A 17153-nucleotide genomic window follows, 5' to 3' on the forward strand; every position below is an offset into this window, starting at 1 on the left:
CGTCCGAAACGACGGCGAGGCGCTTCCATGACCGCACGCTCTCGCCACCAGTCATTCCTCTCCCCATATCTCTCTCTCTACAGATGAAAAGAGCGCGGGCGGCACACGGAAGAAAACAAGCACGGAAAGGCCTTTGCGGGGAAGAGGTCGGGCGAAGACGGAGTCCTTCTCCCTCGGGAGTACACGTAACGGGAGAGGGGCCCTTTTCTCAAAGCATGCTCGGTTGGCGCGCGAGCAGCGCACGACCACGACGGCGGTAGGCAGGTAGACACACACACACAGAAGCTTCCGTGACCCAAATTCCACGCGATGTGAGGGCGCACACGAGGAGGTAGCAGCGGGGAGCCAACCGGTCGCGCAGACGGAGACGTCGTCCAGGCTCAAGGTGGCGCGGCGCGGGAGACGTGCGCGGGACGGCGAATTAACCGGAGATTGCGAAACGGGCGGGGGGTCCGCGACGGGAAAAGGTCGAGGCAGCAAGATGGAACAGTACCCGACTCGTGTACGAACAATGTCGTTTAACCAAACGGCCTTGAGGTGACGTGCTGCGCGCCCAAAGTGTCCGCAATCATCTCCCATGGTGAGGCCCTCTAACGTGTCGAGAGCAAGCAAGGGAGACGGCGTAAAAAAACTACGCTTGTTCGCTCGGTGAACTCTTACATGTCCTGCGGCATCACCACAAGTTGCTGCATTATTGCCAAGACTTCAGAAAGCGCAATATTAAGCTCGAAGGGTCGTTTCCATCGCCATTTATAGTGGGGCAGCGTTAACGCGGGAGTGACGTGCGTGGCTACTGCAGGCGCAAAGGCGCACAGCTGCTGTTCCTTAAGCGGCACCCCTGACAGGCGCGATTATACATCCCGTCAACAACGTACCAGAGAAATAACGGCCGCCGTCCTCTGGTTTCGGCAACATTCGGCCGCAAAGCTAGGCGGCGCGCAGGGCAGCAATACGCTTTCGGGAACCGGTATACACTTTATGTGCGCGGCAGCGGAAGGCTTCGATAAATCAGCCGAGCGCACGTAATCCCCCGGCCAGGTGATTAAGGGGGCGGTCGACGACGCGCAGTCCGCGTATGCGTATACGCCGCCGCATAATGAGGCCACACGTGGAAGTGCCCCGTGTTACATGGTTTTCCGAAACTGTGGTGAAGGAGAAAACCGTCGCTTTTCCAAGCGCTAAATGAGCACCTTCCTAAGAGTTAGCCACGCTTCAAAAGTGCAAAGACCAGCGCTATGTAGGCTGCCCCAGCGAACTGGGACACCCTGCACAAAACAAATGCCTAATAGATAGAAAGTTGAAACTGCCTAATAGGACGTTTTGCAAAGCGCTCTATACACCTTTGTAATTGGAACATTTGGCTGGTGACTTGCACAAACGCGCAGAGGTTGGCCTGTCTTCTGCGATAGTGACCCGTGGTCTTCCGGGACAGAATTTTAGCACAGGACAATCGTTAATTTCTGTACGCATTTGATTCATCCATATTGCCGCTTGGCCAGGAGACGGCGAGAGCCGCAATGTCATTTAGCGGTCATTATACGTGGTATTTCTCTCTCTCTTTTTTTTAGAACATACAGAATTTTTAAAAGTCGCTTCTGGAAGATAGAACAATTCTAGTTGTTGAGCTGAAATACTAGAAAAGGCGGACACTACTTGACAGAGAAATCGAAATGCATAAGCAACTCACTAACAAAATTCGCTAATTAACGTTTTCATTATGTAACTTACAGCGCATATGGCAATTTACGGACTGTAGCCGGTGAGTTCGCAAGAAGTTTCCACTTGGAAAGAATTCTAAGATGCGGACGACGAAATACATCGACGGTCCAGTTACTTTTGTGCTCCAAAACATAAAACGACGCTTTGTTCAAAAAAGTACAACGGTGCATTCTTAGCGCAAATTATACGGCGCATATATCTCGAAACCGGTGCCATCCTCACACTTCGTTCCACGTCAATATGCCTGGCAAATTCACCGGCTACAATTCGTCAATCGCAATATGGACCGTAAGGTAATTAGTAAAAGGAACTCAACTGGCGAGCTTTTGTTCATTAGTCGATTACGACTTGTGATTTCTGGTGGAAGTGATGTCCGCCTCTTCTGATTAACCTAGTTGAAGGATTAGTAATCTGCTACAGGAGACCTAAATATTCTGTATGGTCTAAAATATATATGTGACGGAAACACCCCGCATGAAAAATGTGAACGGCTGCAAAAGTTGCTTAGTGAAATCGTGGTGAAAACAACAGCGCTAAGCTGACGGGACACTTAGCACAAAAGCGGTGTTTCGTGTCTCACGTCAGCTTAACACTGGTAAGAGTGATCGAATAAACAAATCACTTTAGCGTACCAAAGCAACACCGGTGCTACGGGAGTCTAAGTCAGGGCTCCGGATTAATTTTGACCCATGGTTGTCTGGAAGCGCGCACACACAAACACAACGAAGAACGAGATAAAAATTAAATTATGGGGTTTTACGTGCCAAAACCACTTTCTGATTATGAGGCACGCCGTAGTGGAGGACTCCGGAAATTTCGACCACCTGGGGTTCTTTGACGTGCACCTAAATCTAAGTACACGGGTGTTTTCGCATTTCTCCCCCATCGAAATGCGGCCGCCGTGGCCGGGATTCGATCCCGCGACCTGTGCTCAGCAGCCCAACACCATAGCCACTGAGCAACCACGGCGGGTGAAGAACGAGATACAACGAGCGTTCTTCTTCGTGGTGTGCTTGCGCTTCCAAAGCGTGAATCTATACCAACTGGCCCGGTTATCCACTTTCTCTAATTATGACCGCCTGGAATTCCCTAACATGCACTGAAAGCTCGCCCAAACGATCGTCTCTGCATTTCGATCTAGCGACATGCGGTCCCCACGGCCGGACATCGTGATGTTGCAACCATGCTAACACCAAGGAGAGATGAGATTTTTGAAGTATAGCCACACACCCTAATTTAGCTGATGAGGCAGTTTTCTTCACGTGAAATTGCCTAGAGATTTGTTTTAATTACGCGTGTTACGTGCCCACTTTGCCTTACGAGGTAGAGGAGATCAATTAGGTTCGCGCAAGGACACCGTGCGCATCTATACTTGGAACTACGGCATACAGGCCCGGGAGACAGCAAGAGCCGCAGGAGCCTCGGACTGAGGTACCTTTCCCGCACAAGCTAGAAGACAGACTTTTCTCAGTATCTGTTTTTCCTTCTGTAACTCCTTCCCTCAATTGTCAGAACGATTACCGCGATTCCGTACAGCGAGTGAAAATGCAACGTTGAAAACAGGTTCGAAAATATTGAGAAATCGCTCTATTACCCAACGATGCAATGCAGGCATTGCAGGTGACGCATCGGTAGATATAGTTAATGTCACGACTAATAGTGAGCTTGAACAACACCGTGCCGCCCGCAGCCTCCTTCAGCGTCGCAACAGTCGCGCGGTTACATAAGCGGAACGAGACACATACGCGCGCTTCAACTATCGCGCAAGCATCCTTCGAGCTGTTTTAACTATCACGTATAGTGCACCGCACGTCAGGGGCGCCTTTCCTCGTGGACCGCCTGCCTCCGACATTGTAATGAAGGAACAAGGGGCCACTGCCGACTTGCCTCGCATATGCCAGCATTCGTGCCCGGCATGGTCAGGATAGTGGCGGAGCAGGCCGCGCACACAAAGGGATGTCTGGCCGGACCTGAGAAGCGATTGGACGGCCGCGCCAGTATCACGCCCGCCGGGTACTGCTACAGCATAACGTCCAAAGAGGAAAGAGCTGCAGCAGGCGATGCAGACGGCCGGATCGTGACCCGTAAACGCCACGATTGCAGCGGCACGGAAGACGCCGATCAGAGCGCAGAGCCTATAGCTGGCCGCTATACAGAGCTCTAAAACTGGCCCACACCCGTCACTCCCTCCTTTTCTGCAGCCCACCACGATGGATGCAGCGTGGCGACTTCGATTCGCAAAGGAAATCAGCACACAACACACTCCGGACGGAGTTCTGACGGATCGGGAACACGCCACGAATCGCAGCAAGACAAGGAAAACAAAATGAGCGCAACTGAGGCGACCACACAGCGCACACGCGGACATCGGAGACGAGATCTCTCCTCTTACGTGGCAACACTTCTCGCCGGTGTGCACAAGTGACGTGAGGCGCACCGGCCCTGTCATTGCGCAAAACGTCCACCATTAAGGAGCGGGAAAACGTTGCCGTGATATGCTCGCGGCGAAACGATCAAAAGTGACGAACCGTGAAACGATGGCGCTCCCCTACCATAGATTTCGACTCTACTGCGCGAAGCGCTTTCGGTTTAGTACCAGTGCGACGGATTTGCATTCACTACAAACGCGGTCATCGAAGAATGCTGGGTACAAGCCTTTCGAGGAAATTTCGACTTCCGGAATTTGCTTTAGTGTTCTACAGTGAGTATGCTCTCAACACATCGCACAGAACGAAGACAGCTCATGCGCGCTCCCCTTCCATTTGCACAACAGTTATCCTCCGAGGATGCAGAGGTGTGCAGTGACACACTGTTTTCGAACACGAATATAGGATGCCAACGTTCGGATTGAGCAACTCCCCTGCTAACTACCCACCTGTTCTCTCTCTCTCTCTCTCCCCGCATACACACCCACACGCACGAAGGCACGCACGCACACACGCACACGCACGCACGCACACACACACACACACGCACACGCACGCACGCACACACACACACGCACGCACACGCACGCACACAGCTATGCAAGAACCTGACTTCACCGTGGAGGAAATCGAGTGTGATAGCAGCGACTTCTGTCTTCTTCAAAATGGCAGACCTCACAGCGAGAGATCTAAATCATTCAGAAAAATGAGGAGGAAAGAAAAGCGTCAAGTTTAAGCCATAATAATCTTACTTTACACCTGGTACGTCTCAGAAATACATTATAAAGATAAAGAGCGCGCTCTAATAGTAAATCGTAATAGGCGGACATCAATGTGTCATGAAAACATGGTACAATAGACACGTGCTGCGGGGTGCGCCCTCGTATTAATTTATTTTAACGAGAGTGAGGACCTATATCCATGTACGCTCTTGTTTTACCTGCCCAGCTGACCTCGGTTCTGTGTTAGACGGGAGAGAGTCAGTTCGGAAGGTCGCCGGTAAGGAATGGTCCATTGTTTAAAGAGCGCGTATACTACAAGTTTAGAAGATGACCCCTCGACGAACCACCGCAGCCGCACGCGAACTCGTTCCTCGTAAAAGCCACTCACAAAGAGCGATGCGCATGCCCGAACGGCGCAGTGATTCGCTAAATAGAGAGACTGATCCTTTAGTTCCAATACTCGACTTTTCGAACTGCTGACTTCCGTAATATACGAGACCTGTGTGCTACAGTCTACAATGTTCAAGCCCCGCTTCAACTTATTCATTTAGCTGAAATTCATTCACCTTCAAGAAACACTGTCCCAACAACGGCGAGGAAATAAAACCGAGTAAAAAAGAAAACAACGAAAAAGATGCAAGCGCGACAGGAGAAATTCAAAGTTCTGACTCCCACCTTTTGAGCCGCCTATGACCTATTTATTACATGCAGTAGCACGTCGAATTTCCCATCGCGTAACGGCAGCAGACGGAGGTCGCAAGCTGCCTCCCCCGTTTCATCACCGACTCAGCCTTGCGAAAACAACGAAGACTACGCGCGGCCGCGAAATCGGCCAAGCGGTTGAAAGGAGGAGAAAATATGACGACAACGCACGTCTGCGGAAGAAAGGATGACCGTGACTGACACAAGAATGGGGCGAACGCGTGCACAAGCAGTGAAAAAACGAAGCGGCGACTCCTTCCGAGAGGAGTGTCACGCGTGAAACGCCTGGAGAGAAGCCGTAAAATAACGATGTCAATTACTATTACAGAAATACCAAAGAGAAACAATGAAAAGGGTCCTGTCATAAAGAGCGCCCGAGATGCGCACGTTCCTTGATAAATCCACGGATGGTCGTATTCGCTAGAACACCCCACATCGTTCTTCTCCGCTGGCATACTTAACCTGGCGACATTCGAGAACTGCTGAACAAAGATGGCGAAACATGCGGCAAATGCACTGAAAGACATGACGCAAGTATGCAGTTTGTTGGTTCCCACAGCAATACACGCACAGTGTTCTACTGTGTTGTGCCGCAGTTTGGGCAGTAAATTCAGAGTGGGTAACTTTATTCTTTTTCTAATTCAAATTAAATGCAAACAGAACCTTCAGAGGATACACTTCATCATTCTAAGCATCATTGCTGCTAATTAAACTTCTTATGATTGAGAGCTGCCTGGAAGCAACACGCCAGAGGAAAACGTTCTTTCTTGCTGAATATCATCTTGAAGTATGGAGTCTCTGGCTAAAGGTCCTCGACCAACACTGAATGACAGGCAGGAAGTATCATTTACTGGATTACAGCACAGCACGAGAAAGAGGATTGGCACGCTTTGCTTTGAAAGCAGGGTTAGAGGAGAAAGACCGATGCTAGATCCCCGGCTGAAGTGGTGTTGCACAGCTGATGTGTAAAGCAAATGCAATGTACACAACTTTGTTTCACATTCGGCACGAACTGTCTGCAGGTACAAGTTCCACACAAATCCGTGTGTCGCTTACACGTGAACAGTGGTAGTTCAGTCAATTTAGGATTTGGAGCAATGTTTGCTGCAGGAAAAATGTCGTTCTGGAGAAGTTTAGGAGCAGTCACACCAGCATATTGGGGTAGGATTTTGGCGAAGCCTGTTATTACTGTGCAGTCAGTAAGTGCTGCTGAACAATGAAGCAAGGCACAAAGCGAATAGCGACCAATTGAGCTTGCGTTCCCACAGGCGGTACACCATGCACGATATGTAGCAAACATTTTTTCGTTTGGATAGGCAACGTGTCACGGTGCGGCATTATTCGATTCGGCGAAGCACCGGTCAACGGGCGCCAAGAGGTCGTAGGAATAGGAACCGACGAGCAAGCGGTTATTGCCGGCCACTCGGGCAAGCGGCCGCAAAGGTTCGAAGGCAGGCTTAGAAAATGTTTGTAGTTGTTGGCGCGACCGTAACGTCCCGACGACTTTTTGTAGGAACCCCTGTGTATTCTCTGCCCCGCGGGTGCATTCAGGAGCTTGCTAAAAAGGCAGGGGTGCGAATACTCAGAAATATGTATAGCCAAATGCATAGCTCTGCTTTCATATAATTTACCGCACGAGACAAAATGCGCATTAGGCCCAATACCAAGGCAAGAGCTCGACAAGAGACTATGCGTCTATGAACGGTGCCAACATGAGATGCCTCCGTACTGCGTCTCGCAAAGATGGTGATGGCGGTGGAGAACAACGTTCGTACCATCCCGTACATTCGCTTATGTTGTGAGGCAGTTTGTCGGCTTCCCCGATGTCATTTCGCCTCTGCAAATAGATACGAGCTGATTCGGCGTAAAACCGTAACTTTTGTCGCCGATACCCGACCGGCCTGCCCAAGAACTACCACTGTTCCGAAGAGCTCAAATCGCCGCAGTCACGCCCGAAATAGCTATGAAGGCCTGTCAGTATAATTACTAGATGTATCTACCGGTGCTTGTACTCTGACAGGAGATGGCAAGTGCATGCGTGTGTAATAAGGAACAGAATTTGTCCCGTGACAATTGCCTCTTCCGACTCTTGGTACGCTTCACCGCCTAACATTGCTGTATGGAAGCGAAGCTGACTTTCAGGAACCGGCATTATGCAACGCGTCGTGCTTTCCGAGCTTCGATGAGGTTGGCAAGGACGACAAAGGTGTAGTCGGCGTTATCGCTAACCGCGGCGAAATGTCTAGTGAAAACACGGCACATAACAGCAAGAGGCTTGGTAGCTAACGTCGATGTAGCTGGGTCTAGCTAGCCGCGGTAGTGGCTACGGCTGCCGGCTGATCTGCGCGCGAAAGCTCCTGTTCGAGGTGGCGAAATAATTGAAATAACGCGGCGGTGGTGGCTTCGATCAATGCCGTTTCGGACCTGCGGTCACGGCAAAACGTCCGGAAGATCGTAAAGCGAAGGTTTTTCTTGCATCCGAAATTTCAGACGCTCTTATAGATTGATTCTATGGGGTACCATGGCGGTGCCGTGAAGGCGTGCGAATTATCGGGCATTTCCGAAAAATCGGGTGTCCGGAAAATCGGTCATTGACTGTAATTGAATAACTCTACTGAAAACACTGCAGTGCCGTGAAAACAAAGAACCACTGCGCTTTTGCGCAGTTGAGGCAAATTGCACTTGAATGGGCGCAGCCAGGAGCAGGCAAGTCGAATTGTAGCAAAATGGCGCAAACGGCGCATTTTAGAGCGCAGCTCTTTGGCGTCCGTTCCTGGGTTTCGCGTCGTCGTCGGCGTTGTCGTCGGCCTCGTAACCAGCTCCGCCCCCCTTTCATCCCCCCAGCGCTAGCAGCGACCGACTGATACCGCTGGATGCCGCTGACGCCGGTAGAGAGTCAAGATAACGTGACTGCATAGAACACCATCGCCGCCATGCAGAAAGAGGAGGAAAGGGTCCCCCCCCCCCCCCCCGTTCTTGTGTGGCGGATAGGGTGCTCTTCAGCTGCCGACGCGCCGGTTATTTCACGTAGGCCCCGGCACGTCGACGAATACGTGACCACCTTCCCACGGCTAGACCTGGTTCTTAGCGCTGCGGAAGCGAGGGTATCATATTGTTTGTGTCGGCATCGGCGGCGTTGTCCCTGAAACCAACTCCGCAGCTGGGGTTGACTCACTATCGGCGTCAGCGGCATCAGTCAGTCGCTGCTATCTCTTCCCTCCTCCCTTTATCGTGTTGTCCGCTTGCTGCGCGCGCTTCTGCCCCCATCGTTTGCCGCTGGGTGTACACGCCGCTCCCCTCCCCCCTCTTCCTGCGAGTCTCCGGTTGTCAAAGCGCCGGCTCGAACTTAATTCCTTTCTTCGCTCCTCCTCCAATGCAACCCCTGTGAGGTGGCAATCAGAGAGCCAGATCGGTGGCGGCGGATCTGTATATGTGCACCGCCCGAGCCGAAATTGCCGCTGCCGTTCGCCCTGTGCGGTGGCAATCAGAGAGCCACATCGGTGGCGGCGGATCTGTATATGTGCACCGCCCGAGCCGAAATTGCCACTGCCGTTCGCCACTATTTCTCCGACCACAAAGCTTCCTTCATGACTGTCAAGAACTGTTAGTGGAGTCTTTGTTAAAGGAATACGTGTGAAAAATAAAAAAAAAATTCTGTGATAGCGCATACATGTGTTGCTCGATTTCTTTACCTCAATCTATCGAAAAGGTGAAACAGCTTATTTGCTGCGCTCAAATTTCGCATTAGGAAGTAACGTAATCGTCGGTAATTTTTTTTCCTACCCCTCTGGGGGGGGGGGGAATTCACTTCCAGTGTTCTGCTTGGAGTTGCACATGCACACCTATTGCTGAAAAGTTCCCGCCGTCTTCCCCGTTTTTTTTTTTCGTTTAAAGTCCTTATTCCCAGTGTATTTCGCACATTTCAATTAAAAATAAACATTTTATTCGGGTACTTTTGTGTCTCGTCCGGTTAGAGAACCCCGGATGGTCAAAATCAACAGGCGCTCTCGGTGCGGCGTCTCTCGTGCGTCACTCCGTCTGCCCCTCAACAGCGGAAGTTCCGCTTACGGTAGGAAACGCTAAGGTGCTAAAGAAGTGCGTTTTGATCGTAGCGCTTTGTGTCTGATATAAATATTAAAAATAAACGAGCGTATAGGTTCCAACGAACTTGAAAACATCATGAAAACAGAGAAATGTGATGTGCATCGCATACGACGCGAGCGCCAGTGCGCTTGCTAAAACTGAAGTCACATGTGTAGCGTCGCACCCGAAGCCGGCCGACGGAGGAGCCTACAGCGTCTCGGAGGACGACGCAGTGAGGTAGGCGGAGACGCTTCTTCCGGTCGAGAGGGTCTGGCAAATGGGGCGTTTATGGACTCGTACAGCCTTTCAAGAACAGGTTGCATCATGCCATTGGCCGTTACACAAGTGGCATTATCACACTCGATTGGCAGTAGATAGGTGGCATGCGCACACCTGTTTGGCCTAATGAATTCACGCAAACGCACAGACGTGGAGGTCGCGGCTCTATCATGCGTACATTGCAGATAACAATGGTAGCGAGTGCCACTTAAGACACCAGAGGACATCACGAAACAACAGGTAAGAACATCACCTGCGCCCAGTGCTGTCGCGCGGTATTCTGGCAGTTCTGCGATTTAGATGAGCGTACACGTATAAATTACACGTGACTTACGTCGCTTGTTGTAGGTAAGCCTGAGGTGTACTGACGAGCGTTGCCGCGGGTCGTGTGTGTTCTTCGTGCGACAGCCAGGCCGCGTAGAGAGTTTCCCCCTAACTGAGAGATTTGGCAAGCACAGTCCGGACGGGACTGTGCTTGCCACGGGCTCCCGTGTTTCCGCTAGCAGTGGCCGCACCTATACAACGACTATCCAAACCTTTCCCTATTTCTTCCTTTTTTACTAGCCGCTTTTACTTCGCGAAAGCGTTACTAGCTCGCGCTACGGTCTCGTACGGGGCGGGGCGCGCCAGATCAACGAAACGAGGGTTCAAATCGCCCAAGCTTTATCCGAAATAGCTTTGAAGGCCCTTATAGGCCTCTCGGTGCTCGTACTGCGACAGGAGACGGCGGGTGCGCGCTTGTACAATTATAAAGCACATACTACATGTCCCACGAGTGTGGACTTCGCTCTTGACATGCTTCACCACATAGCACAGCGGCAAGGCTGACGTTAAAAAAAGCCGAATTATGCAACGCTTCTTGGACCCTTATGAACTTTACTCCTAGTTTGAAGCTTCCCCCATTCTTTACCACTTCCTCAAACACACGCGTATTCTGCATATATATAGTCATCAATTCAACTGAATCCACATCTTGCAACTTCAGTCAGTAACTCGCGCTTCCAGGAAAATAAAGAACCAATTCTCATTTCTTCCCGCAACAGAGATTTTCAAACTTCCAAATACATTCGATGGGCGGGGTGCGGGTGCACGAAGTACGCAACGCCAGAAGAACGGAAAGGCGCGCTTCATTTACGACAGCAACCACGCGTAAGGTTTCTTTTTCTCCTGTACGTTTTATTCGTTCACGAGGGTTGCAATGTGGGGTTTTTGGTAATGCATCTTCAAGGGGTGTACGGTTATTATAAAGAAGCAATGCCTTTCCTTTTGCAAGCAGTCTTAGCAGTAATTACAGTGCTGGATCATTATATATATATATATATATATATATATATATATATATATATATGTGTGTGTGTGTGTGTGTGTGTGTGTGTGTGTGTGTGTGTGTGTGTGTGTGTGTGTGTGTGTGTGTGTGTGTGTGTGTGTGTGTGTGTGTGTGTGTGTGTGTGTGTGTGTGTGTGTGTGTGTTCAACCGGCACTTTCGCTATCGGGCTTTTCAGGCGACGGAATGGACGCGTCTCGAGTAGCCCCAGAGTTGCTTTGGGACGGCAAACACCATCGACCAATGGGGTCTCGAGCGAGGCGCGCAGCTCCCCACGGGCCCCGACTCTGACACGTTCGAAGAGTGAGGGAGAGGGTTTTCTGAGGCCAAGGTTAATTAGTGGCGAAGGAGGTGAATGCACTGGAACCACGCGACCGCATGTTACGGACTCCGGCTAAAGGCCAAGAGCCTCACAGGAATTTTTGTACGAACGGGAATTTCGACAATGCTATGGAAAGGGCTTTTCGTCAGTACAGCCAGCGTCGATTCCATAAGACACATACGAGTCGTTAAGGTTTGCTTTAAACGTTTAGAACGAGCCCTACGCGGGCACACACGCGCGATGGCAGCTGGCTTCATCGCAAAGAAAAAAAAAAGTATTGCGCGCGCGCTCGAGAGCTCTCCGTGGCGCCACCTATTGCCGACCGCGACAAGTAAGCCGATATGGAAACCGGTTACAATCACCGGTCGCTCTCTTTTTCCGGAAATCGAATGCAGCGCGCTTTGAAAGTGTTGCGTTTTCGGCACGATGGTAAAGGATCTAATGTATTGAACATTGCAAACACTAACGAGGGACAGCGTGGGAGACAACATGTGAATCCCTTCTCTGTTTCTCAGTGCAGTCAGCAGAAGCAAGGTTCAACACATCTTCAAAAGACCGTAATAACGCAAAGCTCCCGCTTCTTGCGTTCACTGGTCATAAAGCTGTATAAAAAGGAAAAAGGACCGAATACAAGAACAACAACACACCGAGTTTTTACTATCAAGCACTAAAACCGCACCGTTCACTGAATGCACCCAATGATCTGAGTTCAACGCGCTTGCGGACGAAGGCCAACAGACCTCTAATGGCTCTGAATCCCCTGAACTGCCAAACTGTTACACCTGAACGAAACTGTTAGCACCATCTGTATTGCGTCCGCGCTGGGAGTGGAAAAAAGTAAGTGTGTGAAGTGTGGGAAGCCAGTCACGCGCTATATGGTCACGTGGTATAGTGCGCGCGAGCTCTATCCCCGAGCGAAGCGATGACGATGTGCCCGAAGAACACGCCTGTCTTTTCGCTACAACTTATACATACATATACAGGATGTTTCACGTAACTTTAGCCAAACCTTAAAATATGCAAATGCTACGTAGCTGGACCGAACTAAGGGTAATGTCTGCCATTCCAGCGTCAACCTTCGTTTCGGCAAAAGTCATTTCGAACAACGCATACCAACGGCACATGCCCTCTATGAAGAGCAAGGAAGTTACTGAATTGGATTTCTCAAAGTAAAATACGTCAGACAAATCGTAAAGTACGACTTACACACGACCTAAAGACGTGATAGCGTCGGACTGCATTTGGAATATACGGGAAAACATAATTATGCTACGTAGAAACTCAAAACATAAGACCCTTTTCCAGCGTTTCTAGCATTTATAAAGCGACCATGGCCACCGAGATTTGCGCGCCAATCTCAAAGGCCATAAAGCGGCGCGCCCGGTTCCTTGCAACACCTCCAGATGGCACTCGCCTCCACCGCATTGCAAGGGGCACTGCAAAGGTTGTAAATTGTTCTATGCTGATAACGCGCGTGCCATTCGTTACTGGAAAGTACCGGGCTCGCAGCGTTAAAGAAAGGAAACGCATCAAGGCAGATAACGATTATTGTTGTGTGGCAGAAGGGGCGAGCCAAAGGGTGCAACTTTGCCTAAGAGTGCACTCAAGAGGATGCGTTTCTACCAGAAAGCTTGCCTTCGCGCATAGCGTTCGCAGCCAGCGTTTCCCGGTAAACATTACAGTTACATACGCTGCAGTTGCCGGGAAGTGTGAGAAGCATTTAGGGCAGAGGAGAAGCAGTCAGATTTTTTAATACTATTGCGTACCACTCTTAAAGGCGAAGCTTAAGCGCCCCCAAATTTTTCATGCTGCTCCACAATTTTCTCATCGACACATTTAATTATAATAATTAAGTAGGCGGAATGCAAAAACATTAGCTTGGTTTTGCCAAGCTTGCATACTTTTTTAATCCTGATGCATGATAGTTGGAACACGTTGTATAAAGCAGCAATAAGATCTATGCATGCATTTCTAAATTTAATGTTTGGCTCAAGTGAAGTATCCTGCATACATAGTGGAACTGACAGTGGCTTGCCCCGGATCACCATCAGTTACACTTCGCTCCTCGAAGAGGCAGGACGTACGTCGAACGAACTCCTGAACAACTCGGAATGTGGTTAACGCGGTTTAAATCATGAATCCGCTACCTCGAAGACATGCGATAACGTTCATGTATTTCTCTCGCATTTGCCATAAAAATCGCCACTTTTAACAGCTCCATATCTTTTTTTTATGTAGAGCTCTATGCGCGCACGAAGTTTAGCGGTACGGAAGACCCGGACGGTGTATTTTTACATGAGTGCGACTCTGTTCGCGGGACTAATTATTGCCGAAGTGCAGAAAGTTCGCGAAAGCGATTGAAATGAATTCATTTCTGACGCGTTTAAAGTAAGCAACTGCCACTTGCCAACTCCCTTGCTTTCCACTCCCTTCTTTGCTTTCTCCCTCCATGACATCGTCACGATCCTCCTCATCTCTGCCCATTCTCATCATCATCTGACCTCGCCTACATGGTAGTTGGCTAGCGGGCGCTCACGCGTAAGGGTTTTTACCCTTCCGACTAGCCTGGCACGCCACCGAGTACGCCCACATTTCTTTGTGCAAATGTAATTACAATTACAAACTGCCTACAGGGTGCGCTAGCGCCGCGCGTCTGCTGCGCTTCGAAGGAAAAGTGGGCGAAGGCCTCCGAGATGGGGCGGCGCCGTTCTTCAAATCTCAAAGGCTGCGTCGGAGAAAAGTTGCCTCGCTACTCACTCGACAGAGGGCACCACCGAGGCGCTAGCAATTTAGCTAGAAAACAGGTGGCGAAGGAGTCTTACGGAAAGGAGTACAAGAAATATTTGATCTCTCGAGTGGCGGCGCCGGCATCTGCAGTAAGAATTGCAGTTGCTCTGGGAGAGCACCCCCCTGTTACAGTATTTCCTACAGGACATCGACATGGATATTCGGTATGTTTTGATAGGCCCGCAGTATTTATTACGAATGAGGTGCATTGTTACTGTGAAAGACGTGCCCATTTAAGCTGCTTGACATCGCCTCGTTTCTCCTCTTTGTACCGTCGCTGCGCTGTTTCCTACGTTAGCAGGACGCACCACCCATCTGTGGGATGTACATCACAGATCTCATGAAAGTCGATTCACTGTGTATTGAAATTTTTTCATTCTTCTTTCTTGTAAAGTACTTGTTCGCTTGGCTGCGTATTTATATCTGTAAACGTGCTCAATTATGCAATCACAATGGCCCACAGAGATGCACATTTCCGGAAACGTCGGCACAAGAGTCCACCTAGATGACTGTCCATTTCGGCCGCTGCTGATTGGATACAGCTGTACGAGCGAGGAGGAGACGAGCGGTCCTAGCCAATCAGGAATGGCCGAGAATACCTCCCCTGTTCTCTTGGGGCTAGTTCGCGTACGCGTTGCGATAGGACGCACCGGAAGCTAGAAGGCTACTCCGACAGTTGAGAACTGCTAGAAACACGTCGTGTGCGGCGTTTCGTGATCACACGTCGGATCACACGCGGACTCATGCCATGCGTCTGGTCCACACCACTGACCATCACCCCTGCTGAGCTACCTTTGGTTTTAAAGTTCTATCGCTCTCTGCTGCCGTGTCCGGTGCTTTCCAGCGAGGTACCCCACGGAATGCTAGAACATCACAAAGCGTTCTTAAAAGGGAAGTGTACTTCCCTGAGTAACGAGCTTCACTGTTGATTTCCTGCATGCCGGTGGCACTACGAACGCGTAATTGTGTGACTGACAAGAAGGGGGCGCATGAGACACAGAAACTAGATGCACGCAAGAATGACACTTTTCGATTACTGTCGAAAAAGAAAGCTGCAAAGCGGCTGAGTGAGAACGTCATTCCCATTTGAACAATGTACACTTTTTGGAGTCCGTTTCTCTCTTTCTCTTTCAACCACAACGATGTACAATGCACGATTTCAGGCTGCATTTACATTCAGTGACGTCAGAGGCGAGACGTATTCCTTCTTTCATAGCCCTTAATAACGGAGGCGTTGCCGACAACAAAGAACCTGGCACAATGTGTCATCGCAATGTTAAGTACCATTTCAGGTGAGCTCTTGTTGCTCAGAACATAGTCGCCATCGTTCTAGCGCGCACCCCCATTCCTTTGCAGCACTGAGGCCCGTACCCTTCTGCTAGGAACGCCAAGCGTTCCACAGAGTGCTTGTTGCTGGCAGGAAGTTTCCCGAACTATGTGTTTCTGAAGGGAAACATGATCGACGTGCGACCAGAACGCATGTACTCAAGAAAAGTGCACTATTTTACGCAGTCTGAAAATGTTTGCTCTTTAATGAGTAACTCTGCAACAATGACAATCATCATTCATATTCTCTGCCATGCGCCCTCAAGCTTCTTGTCATAATGCCGCAGGACGCTAGACACACCGCGCGTTGCGGAGAGAAAATTACGGGGCGCTACAGGCTGTCCCAGCTAACTTTAGCCAGAGTTTAAAGATACGCCAATGCCACGTAGCTGGACAGAAACAAGGTAATGTTTGCCGTCGCTTGGACATACTCAAATTATATGTTTGTTTCATTTCGCATAATCAGATAATTAGTCTTAATTACCTAGTCAACTTCAAGTGTTATAATTAGATTAGAAGTGTCAATGAGAAAATTGTAGAGCTACATAAAAAACTACCGATGTAGCTTTCTGTTGCTTTATATACGTGCTACATAAAAGTGGTTTTCGGAGCGTTAATAAAGCCCGCGAACAGACGCAAAATTGCCGCGCGACTGGCCGCTCGAGGCAATTTGCTGTATTCGCGGGATGTATATAGGCACGAAATTCATTGATCACGATTGTCATCGTCTGACATTCCAAGTGAAGATCGAACGCCCTTGAAAAAAGTCGCATTCCTTACGCTGCAATTTTGTCAAGCAGAAATCTTTTTTGAGGACAACGTAACCTTTCTCGGCCAATGCGCCCTCCAGCAGCTCTTTGAAAGAAACTCTATGGTGACATGAAGTCTTGCTGACAGGCAGTACGTAGCACAACGCCCACAGAAAGGTAATGACGACACGAACGCGGCGATTGCCGCTCGTGGGACAAAATTAAGCTGTAAAAGGAGCAACAGCTAGTCAGTGAATAAGAGTCGTTCCCAGATGGAACAGAACAGACGGTGATGTCGGGTAAAGTGAGCTGGCGGATAAACTGCAGACATAACAAAAGGTGTCGTTACCAGGAAAGGAACACGATAAGCTCAGGGTAGCGGTAGTGGCTGTTTGCAATTCCACGGCACTTGTAATAGCTCCTCCTGGCATACAGTTTTTCGACTCCGCTGCCGTTTTCGGCGGGTGCTATAGGCCGCGTGCACCGCCTATAGAGGCGCCACTGATAGCCACCTAGCGGGGGCTTCCAACAATACGCGTGGGAGCAGTAGCAGACGACAACGCTTTGCAGCAAGGGTGACTGAAGTTCGCGGCTGCGATTTGTCCTTTATTCGGGCGCCAGACTGCTTCTTCTGCGGTGACAGCTGTAGGGAAGACGCAGACCTCTGTGGGAGCGGGTATGAACAAGATGTTACCGGTGTTTGGGGCAACATGG

At 49.9% G+C, this 17153-nt stretch overlaps 1 protein-coding gene across 2 annotated transcripts in view; it reads right to left on the reverse strand.

Moving 5' to 3' along the window:
* Positions 1–17153, reverse strand: part of GckIII (Germinal centre kinase III) — a 201607-nt gene that overhangs the window by 125881 nt on the left and 58573 nt on the right. The gene's annotated exons all lie outside the window — the stretch shown is intronic.

Source organism: Dermacentor albipictus, chromosome 1, assembly GCF_038994185.2.
Source record: "Dermacentor albipictus isolate Rhodes 1998 colony chromosome 1, USDA_Dalb.pri_finalv2, whole genome shotgun sequence".
Classification (NCBI taxonomy): domain Eukaryota; kingdom Metazoa; phylum Arthropoda; class Arachnida; order Ixodida; family Ixodidae; genus Dermacentor; species Dermacentor albipictus.